Source organism: Phoca vitulina, unplaced genomic scaffold, assembly GCF_004348235.1.
Source record: "Phoca vitulina isolate PV1807 unplaced genomic scaffold, GSC_HSeal_1.0 scaffold9, whole genome shotgun sequence".
NCBI classification, from domain to species: Eukaryota; Metazoa; Chordata; class Mammalia; order Carnivora; family Phocidae; genus Phoca; species Phoca vitulina.
In genome coordinates, this window is record NW_022589712.1 from 58243622 (window position 1) to 58256954 (window position 13333).

At 36.7% G+C, this 13333-nt stretch overlaps 1 protein-coding gene and 1 pseudogene across 1 annotated transcript in view; both read right to left on the reverse strand.

Moving 5' to 3' along the window:
- GRIK2 (glutamate ionotropic receptor kainate type subunit 2) overlaps nt 1-13333 on the reverse strand; it is a 1100253-nt gene that overhangs the window by 734758 nt on the left and 352162 nt on the right. The window lies entirely within an intron of this gene.
- Nucleotides 702-1209, reverse strand: LOC116634733 (annotated as a pseudogene).

Below are 13333 nucleotides of genomic sequence, written 5' to 3' on the forward strand. Positions count from 1 at the left end.
AAAGAAAGAAAGAAAGAAAGAAAGAAAGAAAGAAAGAAAGAAAGAAAAAGGCCCACTAAGCAAATTTCAGAGGACAGTAGGAGACAAGAAAAAACTTGCTTTGTGATTGAACCTCCAAACACAACTCTTCATTCCAGGCTGAGGAAGAGTTTGTAGCATTTAAAAGTATTTTTATTGGTGTGCCTGGGTGCTCAGTCAGTTAAGCATCTGCTTTCGGGGGGATCAAGCCCTGCGTCTGGCTCCCTGCTGAGCAGGGAGTCTGCTTCTCTCTCTCCCTCTCCATCTGCCACTTCCCTTACTTGTGCTCTTTCTCTCTGTCAAATAAATAAATAAAATCTTTAAAAAAAGTATTTTTATTTGATGACCCAATAGAAGTCACATGTAATATATCTTATCCTGATACATTTTGTCATAAAGTTCTTCAATAACTTTCTTTCTTTCTATCATGGTAATTTGTTTGTTTAGAATTTCTATCTTTCTAAATTCATTTTAAAAAATTTATACTTATAAATTATATTCATATTTTCCTCCATTTATATTTTCATACAGAGTCTCATATTCATTATGGTTTCTTATGACTCTAATTTCCTCCAAAGTTCTGGTTATTTCTTTATTCTTATTTATTGATTGGCTTAGCTAAATGTTATCTCTTTTATTGTCTTTTTTTTTTTTCTTTTTCAGGATTATGATGAGCCAATTTATTACCCCAGCATGTGTTCTAATGCTTCTTGTTGGCAACTGCCACCTGTCCAGTGAGTCTGTCCAGATCCCTCTGTCCCTGAGTTGTCAGTTTGCAGCCCCCACCTTGGTATTTTCCCACCACTTTCAGCCTCTCTAGGGCTTGGAGGACCCTGTGGGCCAGGCTGTTGGAGCGCCTGCTGAAGTGGCTGGCCAGAACCCCGTTTCTCGGACGTTCCCCGCAGGTCTTGGTCCCGGAGGCGTCCCTGGGAGGCGCTGCCCCAGAGGTCCCCGTGTGGTGCTCTGGAAGCAGCTCGTGCGTAGAACCAGTTTTCATCACAGCGAGCAAGCCCTTTGCGCTTGGCCAGTTTGACAGTGCCCACCCATTCAGGGAACCTCCAGCTTCCCAGACTTTTTGAGGAAGGCTGCCACAGCCCTGAGGAACTCCCGCGGCTTCACGTCTTCTACAGACACTCCACGCGTCCTGCAGCCTCTGCGCTGCCCGCCAGGGGACCCTTGCCTTGTCTTCATTTCATGTTATTGATACCGTTGTTTTTAGTAAAGCAGCTCTTGAGTTTGTTTAGTTATGGCATTTTTTGTTATCCAGTTTTCAGTCTTTTTTGTCAATTCCTTTCTTCTGCTTTCATTTAACCAATTCTTTCTTGTTTTTATAATATAGTTCGGTGTTTTGTTTTATCCTTACTAGTTTACTTATCCAGGTTCTTAAGTATATGTATTTTCTCTGAGTACTATTTTAGCTGGATACAATTGGTTCTGCTAGGTAGAGATACAATTATTTTCTAAATATTCTTAATTTTTGGTTAGGAGTTCCTTCAATCATAAGTTTGTTGTTGTTTTTTAAAGATTTTTTATTTTTTTATTTTTTAAAGAGAGAGAAAGAGAGCATGAGCAGGGGGAGGAACAGAGGGAGAAGCAGACTCTCTACTGAGCAGGGAGCCCGAGGTGGGGTTCGATCCCAGGACCCTGGGATCATGACCTGAGCCAAAGGCAGATGCTCAACCCACTGAGCCACCCAGGTGCCCCCCCTTTTTTTAATTGTTAATTTTTTTTAAATGAGTTCTTAATTTTCAGGTGACAGGATTTTTATTTTCTAGTTTTATTTACCTCTGAGCAGAAAATACTGCTTTTACTCTTTCTACTTTTAAATATTTGTTTAGTTTTTGATGTGCATGATATGTAGCCATTTTTCTAATGTACTATAAGCACCTTAAAAGAAGGTATATGCTGTTTTCTTTAAAGAGTTTGATATTTCTCTATTTATACCCAATTAAATATAACACTATTATTTAGTTCTATACCTCTCTTTATTTTTCACCCTTTAATTCATAATTTTCCGAGAAATAAATTAAAGCCTCCTTCTACCAACACAATTCTGTCTATATCATATTGTATTTTGTATATTTTGAATCTTGAATTCAGTGAAATAAAAAAATAAATAAAGGGGAAAATCATAAAGCCAAAAGCTGTTTAAAAAAAAGATAAAATTGATCAACTCTAGGCATACTAAGACACACCGAGAGACATCTAGAGAGAGACAGAGACAGAGAGTGCAAAGTTACCTACCTCAAGTGTAAAAAAAGGGATTATCACTATAGGTAATAAAAGAATAATAAATACCAGGAGTATATTTGTGCCAATAGATTTGGCAACTCAGATCAAGTAGACAAACTACTTGAAAGATAAAAAATCTAAAGTGATTCAAGAGAAAAATAGAAAATGTGAGATGACTTGAAAGTATTACAGCATTTCAATTTATAGCTATAATAAAGAAAATCCCAGGCCTGAATAGCTTCAATAGTGAATTCCATTATTCATTACAGGAAGAAATAATACAAAAACTACATAAAATCCTTCAGGAAGTAGAAGTATGGACATTTTTGTTTTTTATAAAACTAGCATTGCCCTGATACCAAAATAAGACACAGACATTACAAGAATTTCTTATGAATAGAGACACAAAAGCCCTCAGCAAAATATTATAAAGTCAAATCCAACAATCTCTAAAAAAGATTTTTATACCATGACCATCTATTTTTTTCAGGAATCAATGGTTGGTTCAAGATCTGAAAATCAGTCAAAGGTAGTTCGACATATTAACAAAGGAGGAAACTACATGATTATCTCAATACATGTGAAAGAAAGCATTTCACAAAATTTGATATTCACTTATAAATTAGTAATAGAAATGAGTTTCTTCAATCTAATAAATGGTATGCACAAAATACCTACATCTAACATCATCTTCAATGATTAAAGATGAAACACTTTTTCCCTAAGATTGGGGGGAAAAAGAGAATGTTTACTCACAGCCGTTCTATTCCACAATGCAAAGGAAGTTGTAGCCAGGGAAATAAGGCAAACAAGAAAATAAGGAAAGGAACAAAAGGTGAGGAGAGATACCAGGAAAAATGGAAAAAAAATTGTTCTTACTCTAAGACAATATTATCATGATCATGTACATTGAAAACCCTAAAGAATCTACAAAAGACTCATCATTTTAAGCAGACTCGCAAGTCCACAGAATACAAGGAGAGTATAAAAAATCAATTGCATTTGTACTCTGACAATGAAAAATTAGAACTTGAAATTGTAATAATTACCACTTTAACTGTATTCTAACATGAGATAATTAGGGATAAATTTAATAAAATACATGCCAGATCTGTACACTATAAACTGCAGAATATTGCTGAGAGAAACTAATGATCTAAATTGATAGGAAGGTATGTCATATTCATGGATCAAGACATAATATTGTTAAGACGTAATTTCTACCCAAATTGACCTATATAGTCAACATAAAATCAGTCAAAACCTCAGACGCATCGTTATAGAACTTGGCAAGCTGACTCTAAAATTTGCATTAAAAAGAAAGGACCTCTAAAAGCCAAACACTGGAGTGTCCTGTCCAAAGTTAACTCTGGTAATCAAGAAGCGGATAGACTGGCGGTGGCAGGTCTATACACAAAGAGTTGTTAATGGGTTATATAACAAGTTCAAAGTTGAGGACTTAACTTTAAAAGTAGAATAATTAAGATAATGTGGTATTGGCATAAGAATAAATATATAGAATAATGTAACAGAATACAGAAACACATTCATTGATATAACACAAAATGATTTCGAATTAAAGGGGGCCAAGGTAATTTAATAGGGAATGGATACTAGTTATCAAATAGTAATGGAAAACCAGATAACCATATAGAAAGATAGGAACCTCAATCTTCATGTCACAATATACATGGAAATTAACTAAAATAGCTATAAACATAAAACCTAAGCTTTTAAAAATTCTAGAAGAAAGAGAGGAGAAAATATCTGTGGACTTGGGATAGGCAAATATTTCTTATATCACAAAAGAAAAATCAATAATTGGACTTCATCAAAATTAAAATCTTTGACTTTTCAAAAGACACGGTTAAGAAAATAAAAAGGCTAGCTACAGATTGGCCAATTTACTTTTTTAAATTTTTACTTAAATTCTAGTTAGTTAAAATACAGTGTAACATTACTTTAGATATACAATATAGTGATGATTGGTTGATTTAAACACACACAAATGCATGGACGTGCACACACACAAATATATATATATATATATATATAAAGATTTGTACCTATAATATATACCAATAACTCTTACAACTTGTCAATTAATAAGAAATATATATAAATTGGTCTCTGCCCCAAGTTCCTGCTAATATTTGGTTTTTTGACCCCAGTTCCTGACACAGAGCTCCTAAATCCTTCAGAATTTCCTGGGTTATAGGAGCATCTTTTGTTCTAATAAGGTAACTCTTGGTGGTCTCCTGGATAGGGGCTAATCACTAAAGACCAAGCCATGACAAGAAAGGTGGAACTTCCAGCTCTATGCCCCATTCCCTGGAGGGAGGAGAGGAGATGATAATTCAGTTAATAATTGACCATGCCTATGTGATGAAGCCTTCATAAATATTCCAAAAGTACAGAGTTCAAAGAGCTTCCAAGTTGGCGCCAGGAGGGTGGAACACCCCAACTCCACAGAGACAGAAGCTCCTGCATTCAGGACACATCCAGACCTCGCCCTATTTATCTCTTCATTTGGCTGTTCATGTGTATCTTTTAAAACATCCTTTGTAATAAATCAGCAATAGTAAGTAAACTATTTTCCTGGGTCCTGTGAGCCATTCCAGCAAATTATCAAACCTAAGGAGGGGGCCATGGGAACTTCCAATTTACAGCCAAGTCAGACAGAAATTGTGGATAACCTGGGGACCCACCACTTGCTATTGACATCTGAAGTGTGAGGCAGTCTTGTGGGATTGAGCCCTTAATCTATGGGTCTGCACAAACTCTGGTTGGTGTCAGAACTGGACTGAATTATTAGGACACTCAGTTGGTGTCAGAGAATTTGTCAGTGTGGAAAAATATCCACATATCTGGTGTCAGAAGGGTTAGGAGTAAAGGAAATAAGTGTTTTTTGGTTTTTTTTTTTAATACAACTTAGTAAGAAAACAACCTAATAGAAGATAAGTGAATGGCCAATAAGCACCATAAAGATGCTTAACATCATTTATCATCAGGGAAATGCAAATTAAAGCTTCAGTGAAATCCAGTACATACTCACCAGGATGGCTAAAATTAAAAAGACTGACACTATCAACTTTTGGGGAAGATGTGGATTAACTGGAACTCATATATTGTTACTATAAATGTAAAATGTTACAACCACTTTAGAAAAGATTTGGGAAGTTTCTCATAAAGCTAAACATAACATAAAATACCAAAATTCCATCCCTAGATATTTACCCAAGAGAAATGAAAATATATGCCCATACAAAATCTTGTTCCAAGAATATTCATACAGCTTTATTCATAATAACCAAAATGTTAGAATAACCTAGATGTTGTCCATCAATCAATGAATGGGTAAGGATATTGTGGTAATACCTACAATGGATGTACTCAGCAAGAAAAACTAGCTACTGATTACCATGCAACAACATAACTGAATCCTAAAAAGCAGTATGTTGAGCAAAAACTCCAGATATAAGAGAATAAATACTATATGATTCCATTCCCATGGAAGTCTGAGTATAGGAACATTTAATCTATAGTAACAGAAATTAGGTCAGTTGTTGTCTGGGGTCAGAGTGGGGGTGGGGATTGACAGTAAAGGGGCAGAAGAAAACCTCTTGAGGTGACGAAAATCTATATTGTGATAATGGCTATGTTTGTCAAAATTCACGGAATGCTTACAATGGAGGTTTTTCACATAAAATACTTCAATTAAATTGATTTTTTAAAAGTGAAAGCTGATTCTTTATATTGGAATTAGTGGTGATTCTGTATGTGAGTGATGGATTTTATGTAAGGCGCTTGGTTTGCAATGGCAGATTTTATTGAGGAAGTTCTATAAGGGGGTAGATTCTGGACTTTGGGTTTGAATGTTTGCATGCAAAGTACTCAGCTCATCCTGAATGATGCTCATTGATTTCTTTTCCCCACACATAACTGTGAAGTTGAGCATAAGAGGGCCAAGCTTTGGGGAGCCTAGGTGGTGCAGCCACTTAAGCATCTGACTCTTAGTTTTGTTCAGGTTGTTATCTCAGGGTCAGGTTCTCAGGGTCATGAGATCGAGCCTTGCATCAGGCTCCGTGCTCAGCGTGGAGTCTGCTTAAGACTCTTTCTCCCTTTTCCTCCCCACTTTCTCCTTCTCTCTCAAATAAATAAAATCTGTAAATAAAAAATAAAAGAGGGCCAAGCTTTTAGCATAAGACAGAGAAATTGGTCTGAGGCATTCTCTTTCAGAGATCTTTAAATAGTACCTCATTTCTCTGTAGAGATTGTGGTGGTTAATTTTGTGTGTCAACCTGATTGGGCTAAGCGATGCCCAGATAGCTGGCAAAATATTATTTCTGGGTGTACCCACAAGGGTCCAGACTGAGTGAAAAAGATTGCCTTTACCAATGTGGGTGGGCATTATCCAAGCTGTTGAGGGCCTGAGTAGAACAAAAAGGCAGAGGAAGGGCAAATTTGTTCACTTGCTGGAGTGGAACAAAAAAGACAGAGGGATGGTGAATTTGTGCTCTTGCTTGAACTGGGACACCTATCTTCTCCTGCCCTTAGAAATTGGTGCTCCAGGTTCTCAGGCTTTTGAATTTGCACTATAACTACAACAACACTTTCCTGGGCCTCTGGCTTGCAGGGGGCAGATCATGGGCTTCTCAGCCTCCATAATCATTTGAGCTAATCCTTCATAATAAACTTCTTTCTATATATATCTATATATATACTATTGGTTCTGCTTCTCTGGAGAACCCGGATGAATACAGACATATAGGAAACCTACTGTTTGTTTCAATTCAAATGGTCCTATTTATTCCTATGGAAAAATGGAGTTGTACATTGTACACTTTTATCCTTTGTATAGGTTTGTATGTATGTATATCCGTATCTAATTTCTTATTTTCATTATGTTGTCATTTTATCCTTTTAATGTGTCCTTTAATTTTTTTTAAAGATTTTATTTATTTATTTGACAGAGAGAGACACAGCGAGAGAGGGAACACAAGCAGGGGGGTGGGAGAGGGAGAAGCAGGCTTCCCGCTGAGCAGGGAGCCTGATGCAGGACTCGATCTCAGGACCCTGGGATCATGACCTGAGCTGAAGGCAGACGCTTAATGACTGAGCCACCCAGGCGCCCCTAATGTGTCCTTTAGTTTTTATTTTACTTTTTAATTAGCAAAGCCTAAGGTGGGCAACATTGTTGAATGTAGTTTTCTATACTATGTGGATAACTATGGTGCTGTGTCCAGATATGTAAAATACATTAAATCTGGAGGTTCTAAGTTCTCCTCATGATAAATGATAAATCACCCAGTTGAAAATAGAATATCTTAGGTTATTTCATTACAAGTAGATATGAAGTTTAAATAAAGTTATTTCTAGGTTTCTACTTCTACAACAAAAGAGCAGAGGCTTGAACTTCTCTTCCTAGTTGTTCTCCACAGCTCTTTCCTTACACTTCACGTATAACTAAAGAATGTATTATTTCAAGTAAGCCAGATCTGGGTTCAAATTCTAACTTTATCACTTGCTCTGGCACTTGTGTGACAACCCTCTAATTTCTCAACTCTTCATTAGATGGGAATAATAATACTACCTTTCATGAGTGAGAAGGAATCCATAGAGGTTGGGTATATCAGTAAGGCTTCATGGAGTTAATGACATTTAAAATTCCTTTATTCATAGGTAGGTTATCAACAAATGAGATGAAGAATGTAGCATTTGAAGCAGAACACTGCTCTCAGCAAAGGAACAGAGGTAAGAAATTACAGGGTGTATCTGACAGCTATACCAGTTTGTACATGGAGTGAGAAAAAATTTTTAAGATTAATTAATTTATTTACTTATTTTTGAGAGAGGGGGTGGGGAGAGCAGAGGGAGGGGCAGAGAGAGAGAGAGAAAGAGAGGGAGAGAGAGAACCTCAAGCAGACTCCACGCTGAGCACAGAGACTGAGGTGGGGCTCGATCCCAGATCATGACCGGAGCTAAAATCAAGCCAGACGCTTAACCAACTGAGCCACCAGGCGCCCCTGGAGTGGGAAATTTTAGGAGAGATGTGAGAGTTAAAACTATAGGAGGGCTCTGAATGATAAGACACAGAATTTGGATTTATATAATTACAAATGGGGATAAACACATGTTCTTGCCCAAGACAAGGATTGATCAGAATTATACTTAAAGAAAAATATTCTGGTAATAATGAGAGGAATACCTGGAGCTTGAGGAAACAATTACCAAAATCAAAGAGTGTGGCAATTAGGAGTTTAACATAAAGCAGAACATCAAATGTAAGACACCATCAGTTGTAAGATGCATCATTAGTCTATTTACTAAAATGAAAGAACAGAAAGGACTGCTAATTAACCTATGACACAATCCTAATACATCACTGATTGTAGGACATATTCCAGTTTCAGAAATGTTACCATTTGAACAAATATGTATTTTAGAATTGATGAAATATGGTATAATGGTTGTAATGAAAAGGAAGAAGTGATTAAAAGTTTTGACAGAATCTGGTAACCGAATTACCAAAAATAGAGTGGGAATAGGAGGAATCAAACGTGGAACTGAGATTCTTAGTTTTATTTCTTAATGCTAGTATCAAAAAATTGGAATGATGTCATTGTGGTACCATTAGAACTTCTGGGATGTTGTCGATCAAAGGGTTGGAACGTGAAACAGAACTTGTAGGCATGGTTGCTATTTGAGAGTGATATTTGAAAATCACATACTTAGGAATCATCATTGAAGTCATGGGAATATGTGAGCTCACTAAAGAACAAAGAATATAGAAAGAATGGAACTAAGAACAGAGAGATACATTTTTGCAGGAGAAAAAAAGAACAAAGAAAATATAAAGAAGAAGAATTAAAGAATAGAAAAACAGTCATTCTAGGATAGGAAACCCAAGTTAGGGAAGAAAAATATTTCCAGAAGAATATGTGTTGGTCATTAGTGTTAGTGGCTGTAGAGTGGTTAGGATGAAGGAAGCCAACTACTGGAAACAAAAAACATGGTTCTGTTTCAAACAAAGTTAATTAGTGAAGTTAGGATTTTACGCGCTGAAAAATAGTCTCAAAAAACATGCTGAACAGATTTTATGTTCTTTTCTTTTTTGAGAACTTTCCAGCATTTAAGAGGGACATATTTTGTTTTAAAAGCTAGTATATAGGTGTTTAGAATCTGCCCCACATTTTTAAAAGCTAATGCATGCAATTTACCAGTAATCTTAACCAAATCTGAAGCATAGCTGTCATAATAACTTCTCTACTTCCCAGTACTGCAGATGGTCATTAGAACTTTCAAAGAGAAAAAATAAATGTAGCATCCAGAAATATAAAAACAGAGAACAAAACATTTCTCCAAATGAATAAATAAATATTAATATGACTCATATTACAAATACTTTCTAACAGAGGATAAGGATATATGGCAAATATTCTTTCAGAGCCATAAGCTCTACCTCATCACACCTTCTCACAGGGAGCATATTTTCACTAGGAGAAAGCCCCTCATCTTGTGCCCAGCTCCTCAGTCATCCCCAATACAACCTATTATGTCACATGAAGGAAGATTGGAACTTTCTGGGTCCCCACATGCATGGACCTCTCTTCCTCCATGCCAATTTATTGTTTGTTTTTGCTTGTTTGTTTGTTTTACAGCTTGTGTTGTATTTTTCAGTGAGAAGAATAACCCAGCATCCCAAATCATCTATTGCTGGACATCATGGCCTCTGAGGACATTGTAAAACTAAACACATTTCTAGGACCATGCCTGAGAAAAGGGAAGGGGGATAAGAAGAAACAAATCACTGCATTCGACTACTTCCACTCTGAACATTTATATGCTAGCAGAATCATAGTAAAATGAGCAACAAGGAAAGCCTTGATGTAGAAAATGTAGGCTCAAAAAGTAGGGATGGAAACTAATATTTATTAAGCATTTAAATATGAGCCAAATCCTCTGTTAAGTGTTCTAGAGATATTCTTCTATTTTATTCTCAAAACTACACTATGAGATGTATCTTATTGGTCCCATTTTCCAGGTTCTGATACTGAAGATGCAAGAGATTATTTGTCTACTGTGTGACAAATCAGGATTCAAATTCAGGTCTCACTCCAAAATTCGTGATTTTTCCACAACACAGTGTTACCTGCTTGAATAATGGGTGCAAGTGAGGACTGACACTCAAAGCCGGGTTTGGAGCATATTAATAATTAGTTTTTCTGAGTTGATTGTGTATAGAGGGCTCAGTCTTCTTTTTTTGCCATCACCTTAAACAAATATCACCTTCTCATCACGTGCTTCTATGTCAGCGCTCACCTGTTTGCAGTAGGGAGACACCAAAGTAGCCAACCTAGGATTTAAACCTAGTCCACACAAAAAGAGTTTATTTATTTATTTATCAGAGAGAGAGAGAGAGAGCACAGCAGGGGGAGCGGCAGGCAGAGGGAGAAGCAGGCTCCCCGCTGAGCAGGGAGCCCGATGTGGGACTCGATCCCAGGACCCTGGGACCATGACCTGAGCTGAGCTGAAGACAGACGCTTAACCGACTGAGCCACCCAGGTATCCCCCAGTCCACATACTATAAGCTGCTTCTATTAGTTAGATAAACGTGGTTTATTGTTAGCTATTTCTATTTGCATATAAATAATAGCCTAAAATCTTTTCAAATTATATTTTTAGTGGGACAAATGTGCCCCAGCACACAATATTTCTTACAAGAAATCTTCTACTTTTTCTATTCTATATGCTGCACATTAACTTTTGACAAAGAACTGTTAAAATACAGCTATCGTAGCTCAAATGCCCACCAAAAATAACTAATATGGGAAAGTGGGCCCCTAATCTGTGACACAGAGGTAACAATATCTACCTCCTAATATTGTTGCGAATATTAAAGATGATTTATTCATTCAAAAATGATTTGTTGAGGACCTGCTATGAGCCGAGAATAGTTCTCATTAGGTAAATCGCCCAGCAACAAGCATGGCACGTAACGGTGCTGAGTGAATAGGGGCGTAGTCCTCACCTCATAGGATCCCAAGAGGACAGACATGCAGCTATAAAAGGGACTGCTCCTGACTTCTGAGAAGTGTCCTTTCTCCTCTGCCCCCTGGCAGCAGTGTGATCACTGAAGGCCATTGTTATTTCCTCGGCAGAGGCACTGCCCTGTTTCCTTCCCCACAGCTACTTACCTGGAGGACACAGTGCTGTATAAAGGACCAGTGATGGCCCCCGCATAATGGCTTTTATGCTGTTTACTTCTTCACAGCAGGCTAGGATTTTTATGCCAAAGCCGGCCAAACTTAAGTTCTTACACATGCAGTGGCTTTAAATATAACCCAAACAAGCATATTTTTAGCCATTTAGAGCCTGCCTGCTTTGCTTACCCCGTGAAACTGTACCCAACATCTGCTAATCATAGATAAGTCAAACTCAGTATGCACAAACAACAAAAAAAAACACTCTTAAGAAACTAGAAAGTTGCTGTTCACGGGGTATGAAGTTTCAATTATACAAGATGAAAAGGTTTTAGGGTATTATTTACATGCAAATAGAAATACTTAATAATAAACTATGTTTATCTAGTTTATAGAAGTAGTGTTTTATATTGTATTCGAAAGTGTGAACTGGGTTTAAATCCCAGGTGGGCACTTAGTAACTAAGGACCTGGCCAAGTTACTTACCTTCTCTAGGCCTCAGTGTTTTGATCTGTGAAATAGAGAGAATAACATTTAGGATAACCCATATAAAATTGCTGATATTTGACAGTTTTTGATCTAGAAAGAGGGCAATTTCATATGGTTTCATCCAAAAACTAACTCTAATATGTATGCCAAGGGGATTATAGAAATAGTATGTGGAGAGCATCTAGCACACTTCCTGGAATATATTCAAACCACAGTAATGGTCTCTCATATTTCCCCTCAATTCTCCATGGATAATGCTGACCTTTACATATAATCTGGTCTTAATTTTCTGTGTTAGAGAAGATAGCCAGGGGATGGAAAACCAAATACTGCAAGTGATAATCATAATCTCTAAGAGCTAAATTGGACCTTAGGTGTGAATTACTCCAGCCTACTAATTTTTTAGGTGAAGAATATGAAGTTGGCCACTAATGGAGAAGCCCTTCACCATCCTAGGTTAGGATCATGATCTATAAACCCCCAATTTTTCTTATAGAACCAGTCCATCTGGATGTCACAGAATAGCTCTCAACTTAAAATTTAAATGCCAAAACATGTAAGAGGGACTTTTGGTGATCATTTTAAAGTTTAAAATATAATTTAACATCATTGGCAGTTTAGACCAATACAAATATGCTAAACATTACAAACTGCAACCTTTTCACAAGGTTTAAGTCACCAACAACATTTATTAAAACAGAGAAAAAAATCCCTAAAAGAGAGCTAAGACATTAAATTAGCTCCAATTAAACAATATAGGTCTTAATACATTGTCCATGCTACTTCCTCTAAATTTCTTCCCCTTATATCAACTATTCATATACCTTTAGGGCCTCCTGGGTTTACTTAGTCCATGTAAACTTTAACATAATAATATAATATTATTCACAAAATCTTTAAAAAGTACAGGCCACCCTCTTTGACTGTAGGCATGCTATTGGTTTACACACTGCTACAGTGTACACACAGCCTATATCCAAAATAAGAATACCAGCTGCAGGAAATAGCAGAGTGTCATGACCACTTCAATTAAGAAGTATAGTCATTTGTTAGCTTAATTAAAACTCTAGGCTTTGATTCAGAAAAATGTTGACTGAAATTCAGCCTCAACTAGACTCCAAATTGGCAAAAAAGCAAACATGTTTATATATGGTCAGTAATGGCAGACAGCCTTGGAAAAAATGGGGTTGAAAAACAAGGAATTATTTTCTGGGTATGGAATGTAAGCATACCATAATCCGTTTTTCCTCTGCTTATACCCATCCATGGTATGATTATATAGCCTATGGAATTCAAATTGCGTTGCAATCTGTTTTTTGCTAATGTACTGTGCCAAGTAGGCTAACAACTCAGAAACATAAAACTACAACTACAGCCCATTTTTAATAAAG